General features: G+C 49.7%; 1 pseudogene; it reads right to left on the reverse strand.

The window, feature by feature from the left end:
* Window positions 1-8,637: 8,637 nt before the first annotated feature.
* On the reverse strand, window positions 8,638-10,331 carry LOC125516574 (receptor-like protein EIX1; annotated as a pseudogene).
* Window positions 10,332-11,781: the final 1,450 nt, after the last annotated feature.

Genomic DNA, 11,781 nt, shown 5'->3' on the forward strand with positions numbered 1-11,781 from the left:
GGGCCCGAACCTGGGTAAAACATCGTGTCCCCAGCCTCCTGTTACCATCCGCCTTAGACGCATAGTTCGGGACCCCCTACCCGAGATCCGCCGGTTTTGACACCGACATTGGTGCTTTCATTGAGAGTTCCTCTGTGTCGTTGCCGTTAGTCTTGATGGCTCCTTCGATCATCGATAGCGATGCAGTCTAGGGTGAGACTTTTCTCCCCAGACAGATCTTTGTATTCGGCGGCTTCGCACTACGGGCCAACTCGCTTGGCCATCTGGAGCAGATCGAGAGCTACGCCCCTGGCCATCAGGTCAGGTTTGGAAGCTTAAACTACACATCCAATATCCATAGGGACTTGATCTTCGACGGATTCGAGCCCCTGCTTAGTGTGCCACACAGCCACGATGAGCATGATTTAGCTCTGCCATCGGACAGTGTCCAGGAGATCGCGTCGGCAACCGCTTCGACCCTCAATTCGGAGCCAGCTGTGCCTTCCATGGGCGGGTGGATAGACCCCGCCATGGAGGCCGCACTCTCATCGGCGATCGAGCCGAATATCGACCTTACCCTTCACCAGAGCTGTGATGCCACTCTGCCGGATCCTTCCCCGGCCACGGACTTCGAACCCCCTGCGCCCGTGCCTATCGAATCCGATTGGGCGCCGATCATGGAGTTTACCTCCGCGGATATCTTTCAGTAGTCGCCCTTCGGTGACATACTGAACTCATTAAGGTCTCTCTCCTTGTGAGGAGAGTCCTGGCTGAACTATGTCCGACAGGATTGGGGTGCGTATGATGAAGAAATTCACGGCCCACCCACCATACACTTAGTAGCCACTGTCGACGATTTGACCGACATGCTCGACCTCGACTCCGAAGACATCGACGGTATGGACGACGATGCATGAGATGAACAGGAACCACTGCCCATAGGGCACTGGACGCCCACCTCATCATATGATGTATACATGGTGGACATACCCAAACAAAACGATGACGAGGAACAGAAGGACGCAACGAAGGGTTGTTCCCTCAAGAAGCAGTCAAAGCGGCGGCGTAAGCGCCGCTCCAAATCCCGCCTCGGCAGAAACAGCGGTCACATAGACCCGGCGATAGAGCAGGGTGAACCATCGCCCGACCAGGGCAACACGGAGAATCAAACCGAACAACCCGACTCCGTCGAAAATAACAGTCCGGACGACATCACACCGGACAGGCACCCGGAGCAACAGAACGCCCATCAAAGGCTTATTGCCACTGCGAGGAGTCTGAAAAAGCAGAAGCAAAGGCTCAAGGCTGCGCAAGACACACTCAGAATCAGATGGAGTGAAGTACTCAACACTACAGCAAAGTACGGCGGTAATCGCCACACCAAGAGCTACCCGAAGCGAAAGTTGCTTCCTGAATTCGACGAGGAGGCCTTAGATCCCCCGCAATTAGAAAATAAAATGGCCATCCGGTCGGATAGACGACCTCGCGGCCAATATAGAGCGGGAAACGACGCCGCACATAAGCCAGTATGCGATCCACGCGAGGGCTCGCATCAAATGGACGGCGCAACCAGATCCATATACGGGCCACACAAGCGCGCTCCAGTATGCAATACAACACAACAAACATCCGAACACCATGGTACACCCAAATACAGAGGTGCCGCACACCCCCTATGTTTCACCGATGAGGTGCTGGACCACGAATTTCTAGAGGGATTCAAACCCGTAAACATAGAGGCGTACAACGGAACAACATACCCTGGGGTCTGGATTGAGGACTATATCCTCCATATCCACATGGCTCGAGGAGACGATCTCCACGCCATCAAGTACTTACCCCTCAAGCTCAAAGGGCCAGCTCGGCACTGGCTTAAAAGCCTCCCCAAAAACTCCATTGGAAGCTGGGAAGAGCTCGAAGACGCCTTTCGGGCAAATTTTCAAGGGACCTATGTCCGACCACCGGATGCAGACGATTTAAGTCATATAACTCAACAGCCTGGAGAGTCAGCCGAAAGGTTTGGAACAGGTTCCTCACTAAGAAGAACCAAATTGTAGACTGTCCGGACACCGAAGCCTTAGTAGCTTTCAAGCACAGCGTTCGAGACAAATGGCTCGCCAGACACCTCGGCCAAGAAAAGCCGAGAACAATGGCAGCATTAACAAGCCTCATGGCCCGCTTTTGCGCGGGCGAGGATAGCTGGTTAGCCCGATGCAGCACAAGCGACCCAAGTACATCCAAAGTCAGGGACGGAAACGGGTAATCACGATGCAGCAAAAACAAGTGCCGGAATAAAGAAGACAGTCCGAGGAGCACAGCGGTAAACACCGGATTCAGAAGCTCTCGGCCAGGTCAGCAAAAGCCGCCCTCCAAAGGCAACAGAGACGAACTGTCCAGCCTAAACAAGATTCTGGACCAAATATGTCAGATCCATAGTACCCCCGACAAACCTGCAAATCATGCCCATAGAGAATGTTGGGTCTTCAAGCAGTCCGGCAAGCTCAACGCCGAATATAAGGGGAAGGATACACCAAGCGAAGACGAGGACGAGCCTCGCAAGTAAAGCACTGGGGAACAGAAGAAATTCCCACCAGAAGTCAAAACAGTCAACGTGTTATACGTGATAAAGGGGAGAAACAAAGCGGCACTCCCAGAGACACATGCCCCAGGGCCTATCACCCCAGAGTTCTGCCACTGGTCGTCCCAACCGATCACTTTTGACCATCGGGATTACTCAGCAAGTGTCCGGCATGCAGGATGGGCTGCCTTGGTATTAGACCCAAGAATTGATGGATACCACTTCGCACGAGTCCTGATGCACGGTGGCAGCAGCCTAAACCTGATATATCCGGACACAGTCTGCAAGATGGGGATAGACCAAGCAAAAATTAGCCATAGCAACACTACCTTTGAAGGAGTAATGCCAGGCCCAGAAGCCCATTGCACGGGCTCCCTGCTACTAGAGGTTATATTCGGCTTCCCCGATAACTTTCGCCGCGAAAAATTAACCTTCCACATCGCTCCATTCCAAAGCGGCTATCAGACACTACTCGGACATGAAGCTTTCGCTCGCTTTAACGCAATACCGCATTACGCATCCCTCATGCTTAAGATGCCCAGTCCAGGCGTCATCATTACAGTAAATGGAAATATTGAGCGCTCCTTGCGTGCAGAAGACCGTGCGGCTGCCTCGGCAGCCGCACACTAAACGGCCTCACTAACTAAAGCATCTGACAGGTCATTAAGACCACGGACATGGTTGGACGAGTCCGGTGCAGCTATATGTAATTGATACAGGTTTGATGGCTATACCCCTATTACAATACAAGGGGCTCAACACGCGCAAACAAGTGGCAATTAGGCTCAACTTTACTCATCTCGAACTGTACATATTTTCTTTAGTACAACCTATCTTTTTGAACGACAACTTTTCAACAAAGTTCCTCTCTTTTACAGATGACCATCGTGCTACACCCGTCCAGGATATGGCACAATGGAGACACAGGCGCAGACGTGCAGCAGGGACCCGTTCCAAGGATTCTTTTTAGATTAAGACCTTGCGTAAACCTTTTTTACTGTCTCTTGTTGATACACATCCCCCGGATTCTCAGTACAATTGAGAAGGATGCTGACGTATTGGCATGTGGCCACATCAGAATATTGCATGTACCTGGACACCAGGGGCTTATTACAAAGGGCACTGTTTAGGCCCGGTTTACACAATAAAGACCGAATACCTTAGGGAGTGTTCGGCGTCACGAGTTTGGCCTTATGTGCATCAGCTTCGAATCATGTCTTTGGTCAAATGTTGGGTTTGCCCGGCTCTTGTGTTTTGCTGCCTTACGTTCCGCTCTATCGGCTAAGGCGGCACCAGGAGAACTACTGCAATTGTGCCCTGGTTCATCTGGACGAGCACCTCAGTAGAGAAAGCCGAAAAGTGACTATCATGATATAGTGTGAGACTGGTCAACCACTCGATGACCTATCGAAATCTTCAGGATTCCTCCGCCTTAACGAAGGGCCGTTTCCCGGCTAGGCATGTACGCACCCCGAATTTGGATGAGTGCAGAGCCACCAGGGGCTATATAGTAGCCCCACTGTCAAACTCCTCTGTCTAAGTGAAAGTGATAATGCATTATAGTTCAGTTGCCTAGTTCGCTATGCTATCACCTCCTTAATGGACCAAGACGTTGGATCAAGTGTGAACATGCGTCTTCTGCGAACACCCCCGCATTATATGCATGGGGGCTGAAGCCGGCGACTGCAATCTTTTAGGTTATATACATATATACATAAACGGCCGCATAGGAGGCATCATAATACTTTTGGGCAAAAGTATAAATAGAGCCTTGATAAACTTAATAAAACATTGTTTTTACAATGGGAATACATGTCATTCAAACATAATATTATTCGAGCACTGGGCCTCTATCGAACGAGCGCCTTCAAGAACTTCTTCAAAATAGTGCTCGGCAGCCACTCGGCCTATGGCCGAACCCTGCGCCGTGACAGTGGTGGCATCCATCTCCGCACAGTATGTTTTGACACAGGCAAGGGCCATCTGCGAGCCTTCTATGCACACCGACCTCTTCATCGCATTAATGCGCGGCACCGCACCAAGGAACTGCTACACCAAACTAAAGTAGCTATTCGGCTTTGGCCTTTCCGGCCACAGATGATCCACAACAGACCTCATGGTGAGTCCGGACAATCTACTCAGCTCGGCCCATTCGGCAAGCCGGTCAGTCAATGGAAGCGGACGCTCTGGAACATTAAATTATGACCAGAATAGCTTTTCCACTTCACGATCTGTTTGATCTAGGAAGTATTCGGCCGCATCGACGACACTCACCGCCAAGTCCAGATATGCGTCCGTCGAACTCCACAGCCGGTCCAAAGGGGCATACTGAGGATCTCCAAACTTCCTCCGCAGCATGAAGGGTTTCCCAGCCGCGATATCCCCGGCTTGACGAAGCTCCTCCTTCTTCGCTCTCATCGCAGAGCGGGTGTCTTTGGTCGCTATCGTGGCCTTTTCCAGGTCCGCCGCCTTCGCTCGGTTTTCTTCTTCAAGAAGCTGGCAATGGTCGGCAGTGTCGTTTGACTTTACAGCCATCTTGGCCATTTTCTCTTTGCTCTCGCAATGCGCGGCCTTTTCGGCTCTTAACTCTTCGGCCGCCTTTAAAGCGGCCGCATTACTACTCCTTACTTGCTCCTTGGCTCGGGCAAGCTCCGCTCGAAGGGCCTCCACGGTGGTAGCTCCATCTACAGTCACAACATATTAAAGATACTGGCATCATGCTGCTCTTATTATGTGACGATCACCACAAAAATCACTCACCCCGAGCCTCGTCAAGCCGCTTGTTTACAAGCACAATGTCGGCATCTGCCGCATCCAGTTGCCGCTTTAGTCCGGCAAACCCATCAGTCCGGCTAGCCACCGGAGCTTCAACCACCTGCACATAAAGGCAGTCAGGTTATTACCTGGGACTACGATCCTCTGTTTGGCGCCGTTCTCGACGACAACCAGAGTCTTAGGGGCTACTATCTACACAGGGCACACCTTAAAATGTACGGTACTGTCAAAAATGTACATCATTTCACGTACCTCAAAACCCGTCAGTAGACTCATAAAGGCTTCATGCAACCCGCTTTCAGCGGACGAAATCCTTTCAACCACCGTACCCATCAACGCACGGTGCTCTTCTGAGATAGTCGCTCGCTCTAGCAGATCCCTCAGTACGTCTGACCCCATACCAGACGGTGCCGGACTCTTTTGTTTCCTCTCTTCAAGAGCCGGATACTGGGGACATCGGGTGGCCATAGGATCGTCTTCTGGCCCCGTCGGATCCGGAGAGACCCTCCGCGATGACACTTCAAGGTCGCCCGCTTCTTGAGCTGGGGAGTCCGGGGGAGGCGTTTCGCTCTCCATCATCTCCGGAAGAAGATCCCCCGAAGACGAGCTCTACTAAGAAGGGCTAAGATCCGAACTGCAAGATAAACGCTTCGGTTATTTTCCTCAGAAGTAAGGTGGGATATGTTCACTATTAAGTACTTTTTTGATTACTTATAGCTCATTAGAGGGCTGACCCCTGCGTGGATATTGTGCAGAAAGAGCACCCTCCGAGGCAGGACCCTCTGGGAGAGATTTCTTCTCCCGTTTGGAAACCTTGGTTTTTGGATCTTCAGAGGTAGTCCTCTTCCTTCCCCGGGGCGAGAGAATGTCAGATTCTTCCCCTGGGTTGTCCGCCCTCACGGAGACGCTCATTCCCTCGGTTGGAATAGGTAGCGGTGGAGGCCCACTTTTGCCCTCTTTATTCCCCCCTTCATCTTCCTTTGAGGGCACCAAGCAAGGTGCTGGCTCGAGCATCTTTTCCAGCATCGGATTATCCAGGCCTTCAGGAAGGGGGGCCGAACACCGGATCATCTTCGCCTTTGTTGTCCAGTCCTAGTCAAAGAGTGATTCTTCAGAATGATGTCATGATAAAGAAAAGGACAGTGTGTTCGGCTAAGGGATTACTTACTTGGGCCGTGGTGCGGTTGCTGCTTAGGCCCACATCCTCGGTAGTGTCCGGACACTCTATTTGGGGTCCGGAGAACGATTTGTACATCTCCTCGTGCATCAGGCCGAGGAAATTCTGAATAGTGCGCGGTCCTTCCGGGTTGAATTCCCACATGCGGAGGGGCCGGCGTTTGCAAGGCTGGACTCGACGAACCAGCATGACTTGCATCACCATAACCAGACTAAAATCTCCCTCAAAGAGATCTCGGACGCGGCTCTGCAGTATGGGCACGTCCTTGGTTGGGCCCCAGCTCAGCCCCCTGCTGATCCATGACATCAGTTGTGGTGGAGGGCCCGAGCGGAAGGTGGGGGCAGCTACCCAATTGGCACTTCGGGGAGCTGTGACATAAAACCACTCCCGTTGCCACAATCTGGACACCCCTGGAAAGGAGCCCTTCGGCCATGGAGCGCCAGCAATTTTGCTTATTAGAGCACCTCCGCACGCTGCATACTACCCCTCGACCATCTTCGGCTTCACATCAAAGGTCTTGAGCCACAGGCCGAAGTGAGGGGTAATGCGGAGGAATGCCTCACACACGACAATAAATGAGGAGATGTGAAGGAGGGAATCCGGGGCTAGGTCGTGAAAATCCAACCCGTAATAAAACACAAGACCCCTAACAAAAGGATCCAGAGTGAGGCCTAGTCCTCGGAGGAAGTGGGAGACGAACACAACGCTCTCATTGGGTTCGGGAGTAGGGATGACCTGCCCTCTGGCGGGCAGCCTATGCAAAATTTCGGCGGTCAGGTATCTGGCCTCCCTCAACTTCTTGATATCCTCCTCCGTGACAGAGGAAGGCATCCACCGGCCTTGAAGGCTGGATCCGGACATGATTGAAGGTCCGAAGCACCTGACCTGGGCTTTGGGTGTTAGAACTCGAGGCGGGGGAAGGGTTCGATTGAGCACGGGAGGGAAGAAGTAAAAGCCTTGTCCCTTTATAGCGTCCTCCTCGTGGCCGTTTGGGACTTGCCTAAAATCTAGGAGTCCAAGGCATGGTTGGGTTACCCACGTCCGTATTAATGAGGATCTCGCAATAAGGGGAACATGATCTCTACTTTGACAAGACGTGTCAAGAAACCACCTCGCGTTATGTACGGGGCTGGTTAAGGAAAAACGGTTCGAATAATTACCAGGCCATGGCATGATGTCATGTTGCCGAAACGTGTCAGCAAATTGGATTCGTGGAAATATTATTCTCTCTACGGTGGTATGTGGAACTTATTTTGCAGGGTCAGACACTATCCTTGTATTCAAACTCTTCTGTGGTGTATTCGGAGGAGGAACCTGCCTTGCAATGCCGAAGACAGCACTGCGCGCCGGACTCATCGTCATTGAAGCCTGATTCAGGGGCTACTAAGGGAGTCCTAGATTAGGGGGTCTCCAGACAGCCGGACTATATCCTTTGGCCGGACTGTTGGACTATGAAGATACAAGATTGAAGACTTTGTCCCGTGTCCGGATGGGACTCTACTTGGCGTGGAAGGCAAGCTAGGCAATACGGATATGTATATCTCCTCCTTTGTAACCGACCTTGTGTAACCCTAGCCCCCTCCGATGTCTATATAAACTGAAGGGTTTTAGTCCATAGGACAACATACAATCATACCATAGGCTAGCTTCTAGGGTTTAGCCTCTCCGATATCGTGGTAGATCAACTCTTGTACTACTCATATTATCAAGAATAATCAAGCAGGACGTAGGGTTTTATCACCATCAAGTGGGCCCGAACCTGGGTAAACATCGTGTCCCCAGCCTCCTGTTACCATCCACCTTAGACGCACAGTTCGGGACCCCCTACCCGAGATCCGCCGGTTTTGACAGCGACACTCATCATAGCTCACAAGTGCAAACCAAGAACGGTTGCATGCATCATGAAACATTCATTATTACAAGTTTACCGAAAATAAAAAAGGCATACAGTAGCACAAGTCTCTAAATACACACTATTCAGTTTCATTTATTCATACAACCCATATGATAGACTGGCACTTGTCATAAGCTGATTTAATTTAGCACTTGAATTGTAGATTTGCAGTTACCTTTTCCTGGCAAACTTGCCCCAAGTGAAAACTATGAACACATAGGCTTTGTCATGCACCTAGTCAAAGAAGCGGAAATAAGCAGTTTCTGATAAAGAGTTTCTTGATATGTCCAATGTTTCTAGATTTCTGGGCAATTGAGGTATTCTTCCAGATATATTGTTTGAACTAGAATATAATGCTCCCAGTGACATGTTACCCATATTTTTTGGCAAGGCACCACTTATTCTGTTATTGGAGATATCCAAGTATGTGATCTTTGAGAAGGAACTAGAGAACCAATTTGGAAACCTATCGGTTATTCCTGTGCTTGAGATGTGAATGCGAGTAAGATCCACTTGCCACCTAAGCCATGCAGGAAATAGAGGACCCATCTGGCAAGATGCAAAACTGTCTTCTTGCAGTCTGAAGGGAGGAACCCATTCTGAACCCACCACAATCTCCAATTGATTGTCAGATAAATCTATTTGCTCTAAGCTTTTTAGACCATGCAAATGTTCTTCTGTGATCAAACCATCCAAGTGATTCTGACTAAGATCCAACCAAATCAAATTAGTGAGATTACCGATTTCAGGTGTCACATGTCCAGTCAGGTGGTTGCGAAATAGGTATAAAGCCTTCAGATTTGTAAAGTGCCCTATAACTTCTGGTATAGGCCCAGTAATTTTGTTAAAACTGAGATCAAGAATGACTAAGCTGGTGCGGTGTCCCATCCAATTTGCTAGAGGTCCTGGCAATTGGTTACCCGATAGGAGCAACTCCTGCAACTTGTTTGAGGAACATTGTGGGAGCCTCTCCGCTTCGAATCCATTTGAGAAACAATTGTCAAGGTTTATGAACCTCAAGTTGCATAGGTTCTTCAAGTCCGCCGAGTCCACGCTCATCGTGTTATTAGCTAAGAAGGATAATTCTTGCAAGGATACCATACCCCCAGTGCATCAGGAAGCAGACCATGCATGCCTTTGTTATAATCAAGGTAGAGCCGCTTGAGTCTTGTTAGGTTCCAGAACCAACAAGATGCAACCGGGTGGTCAAACTTGTTGACAGCGAGGTTGAGCACCTCAAGAGTTGTAGTAAGGTTTGAGTGTGGGAGCGATTGGTTCGCACTTGTTAGCGAGCAACCTTCAAGATCAAGGGACCTCAAAGGAAGGGCATTTACCGCATGAGCCCAATCAGCCACCGTACTCAGGTCCACAAAAAACAGGCTGAGAAACCTTAGAGATGGCAGACGTGTTAACCACGAGAGATCCTCGGAGTACATGTTTCCATAGCTTGAGAGGTCAAGATAGTGCAGTTTGGAGAGGTTGCCGAAGTGGGGAGGCACTTCGCCAGAAAATGGTACTCCGGATAGGTTGAGATATCTCAGGTTACCTAGGGAACCCGGAAATTTGGGAATACTATCAGCTGGGCCAACAAGGCTGTTGGAGGTGAGATCAAGATGTTCTAGGTGCCGCAGGGAGAGCAAGGAAGGACTTATCTCACCGACCAGCTCCTGTCCTTGAAGGTTAAGAGCGACGACATGGCCGGTCCGGTTGCTGCACCGGACACCTCTCCACTGGCAGCAGTCGTCTTTGCACCATGAGGCGAGGAGGCCAGCGGTGTCGCTGGTGATAGTGATGCCTTGCTTGAATGCCAGCAGGGTGTCCCTCTCCTGCCTCATGCAGGCGGTCGCCGGTGGCCGCTGCACCAGTGCATGTGATGAGGCGGCGAGCAGGACCGCGAGGAGGAGGAGCAACTTTGGAGGAGGATGCATGGTGGGCACCAGGCAGACGGTGGTGTGGGCAGTCCACATATCGGCTTCATGCTTTTAATGAATATATATATATATATATATGGTCTCAGTTCACTAGCCCGTCCTCGGTTGGAGTTGCCGAGTCACACTAGTAGAAAAAGGTCCATTTGTCTCGATTCGTAAGGCCCATTTGTCCCGGTTTAGGAACTGGGACTAAAGGGTCGTTACTAAAGCCCTTGGCCTTTAGTCCCGGTTCTTATACGAACCAGGACAGATGGGCCTCCATGTGTCTGCTGCGGCGAGCCCAGGCAGGAGGGCCTTTGGTCCCGGTTGGTGGCACCAACCGGGACCTATAGGCATCCACGCGTCAGCTTTTCAGGGGCTAGGGTTTTTGTTTTTTTCTGAAGGGGGGGAGGATTTGGGGGGTTTTGTATGGTTAATTAAGGTGTTTCACATATTGTGTTAGGTAGCTAATTAATTAATAGAGAGAAGTGTCCTCTCTTATCTCCGTGCTTGGTCGACCCTATGTACTATACGTATAGAGAGGCTCTTGACACGCTAGCTAGTAAGCAAATGAAAGAAACCATTAAGTACAGAAGTTCATCATGCATACCGAGAGAAGTGATATTGACCTCTCCTTCTCTGAGAGATTGCACGAACAACAAGTTTTCGTATATCTATCCGATGCTACTGTCTACATATATACAATAAGATCTCTTACAATATAATCTCCCCTAATTATATAAGAACTTAGCTTCGACATGGTATTCTCCGGCTTTATTGATGACGTGGTCAACAAAGAATCCCGCCAATTCCTCTTGAATTTCTTTCATGCGATCTTCTGGTAGGAGTTCATTCCGCATCTGCCGTGTCTAATTTCAAGAAGGGGGTTAATACATATATATGAATGAAACTCAATAGAAATGATGGTGTAATAAAATGAAATTGTGAATAGTATTGCTTACACACATCAAATTGTCTTTGAGAGTAGCCCCGCTTATTTTTGCAAGTCGCGTTGTAGATGAACTCGCAGACGTAGTATCATCATTCCCTTGTTCCTGCCACAAGCACTTTACGAGAAATAGAGGTCAATCAAACTGATAATGAAGCATTATAAATGGCATCGATGAAAGTAGCTAGAATCAACGAGAGATGCGCGAAAGTAGCTAGCTAGTAGTACTTACTTTCGGGTATGTATATCACAGCCCCTTTGGCAGTCCCGGAGCTTCTGCGATGAACTTTTTCCAAACCCTGCAAGACAAAGATAATAATTATTACTTGAGATATCAGAAAATGAACAAAAAGTTGCCGATATGGTGTGATAATGATCGATTGAACTTACTTGTGGAGAATTTTAGTCATGTCCGCATAGGTCTCAGGATCTTTTCGTCTCGAGTCTAAGACGATTACTAGTCCCTGCTCAAGCTTAATCTCCAAGAGAATATAGTGGAAGTTGCGCACGCATGCATAA

The sequence above is a fragment of the Triticum urartu genome, chromosome 6A (genome assembly GCF_056163025.1).
Source record: "Triticum urartu cultivar PI428250 chromosome 6A, HENAU_Tu73, whole genome shotgun sequence".
NCBI lineage: Eukaryota > Viridiplantae > Streptophyta > Magnoliopsida > Poales > Poaceae > Triticum > Triticum urartu.